This window comes from Nannospalax galili, unplaced genomic scaffold (genome assembly GCF_000622305.1).
Source record: "Nannospalax galili isolate Female #2095 unplaced genomic scaffold, S.galili_v1.0 scaffold298, whole genome shotgun sequence".
NCBI classification, from domain to species: domain Eukaryota; kingdom Metazoa; phylum Chordata; class Mammalia; order Rodentia; family Spalacidae; genus Nannospalax; species Nannospalax galili.
In genome coordinates, this window is record NW_008344488.1 from 805,375 (window position 1) to 807,350 (window position 1,976).

Consider the following 1,976-nt stretch of genomic DNA (forward strand, 5'->3'; position numbering starts at 1 on the left):
AGGTAATGAAGTGATTAGAACAATAGGCATTAGTTCATAAACTTGTCGTTTGGACACATTTGATGTTTCCATCCCAGAGTAGATATTTGCTGATGACTCTCTGAGGGCCTGGCCTATTTTTGTTTGGGACCGAGACCACGCAGCTGAACAAAAGCAGTGAGGCTTGACAAAGCCATGAAGGTAGTCTGCATTAATTTTTTTACTTCACCATGATTCTGGGTTAACTTTTAAAGAGTGAAATGCAAACAGCAGCCCAGCAATTGTCCAGCTCCAGCTTTCGGTGGTCGCTGTCTTTTTTTCTGCCTTCGATTTTCCTTTGCCTAGAGAAGTTTACACTGAAGCGTGTGGAAACAGCAGTGATGTTGTACTGGAAGAAACAAAGGAGAGAAATAAAAGCAGCACTTAAAGGATATAGAGAGAGACAACTTTCCTTTTTTGTTCCAGATTGGGGGGAAAATGTGTTGAGATGTGAAACTGTGCTTCTATTTCAGGCCTTGGTGGCTTATTTAGCTTGAGTGGATTAATTTACTGTGGTGGTATCCTGGTTTATCATCCATGGAAAAGGTAATTTAAAAAATCTTTGACCTTGTCAGTTTGGGGGTCACTTCAGGTTGGAAGAGTTGTATCTGCTCTGTCACCTCCAATTTTCAGGAGTCTTTCTTGCCTTGAGACATTGACCTTGCAGTTCCTTAATATTTATTGCTGGTGGTTTTCTTCCTACTGCAATTCTTCCATCCTTTTGAATCATTCATCCATTTTTCTACTTGTAAAATTCATCATATTTTCCAATAAATGAAAGTTTAGCTTGTAGGTGATCACATAGAAAGGAGAAGGAGATTATCATCAAGTATACTTTGTATATGTTCAACAATAAACTAGACACTTATTATTGGATTTCATTTCACATACAACAACCACGGGCATAGCATTCATTCTTCAAACAAACCTTAGACCCCAGTGTCAGCACAGCCCAGGCCAGTGACAAACCAAGCAGAGCCCAGATCCACAGACTTTTCATACTTCTCTATTTGATGTATAGATACTTCTAAATTTTTAAAAATTTAAATCCATATGGAGGACTGAGGACAACTTACATGGTTCTTTCTCTCCTTCTACTATATGGGTCCTGGGGATCAAATTTGGGTCATCAAATTTAGCAGCAATTGCCTTTACTGGCTGATCCATCCCACTGCCCCTATTTCTAAATATTAAATATCTACAGAAATATAAACTTGTGCTGAACATATTCATACTTACAACAAAGAATTTCCTCCTGTAGATTATTTTTCCAGCCAACTCCTAGAAAACTACCTGAGTTTTCTACTTTCAGGAATGTACACCTTAACTTCCTGCTTTCTTCCTTCAGATTATAGTACACACTTCAGGGTCTATCATACACTGAGTTGTGTGGTGTCCCATATACCTCCAAATCTCATGTGAAGTCCTACCCTTAGTACTGGTATTTGCAACAGCAGACTTTGGAAATGCTTGGGTTCAACGAGGCCATGCTGGTTGGAGCCCTCCTAATGGGATTAAGGACTTCATAGGAGTCACCAGAGATCTTGTTCTCTCTCTCTCTCTCTCTCTCTCTCTCTCTCTCTCTCTCTCTGTCCCCAGGCAAGTATCATGAGAAAGATGGAAGCGTACTTGCAAGCTATGAAGAAAGTCCTCATCGGAAACTGGACACACAGACTCCCTCAGCTCAGACTTCAGCACCCAGCACTGAGAGCAAGGAACTTGTAGAGGTCATTCACTCTATGTTCTTCTTCATGGCAGCTGCAGTTGACTAACACGGGTTACCTCAGGAATCACACTCTCCAAACCCTATTTGATTTCTTTAAATTCCTCAACACAGTGGTTCTTAAACATTTTTTAATTTTTTATACTTTTCTGTATGTATATATTGTATGTTAAGTATCTTCCCTTTGAACTCCTCTGATATCACTTCTCTCTCTCTCTCTCTCTCTCTCTCTCTC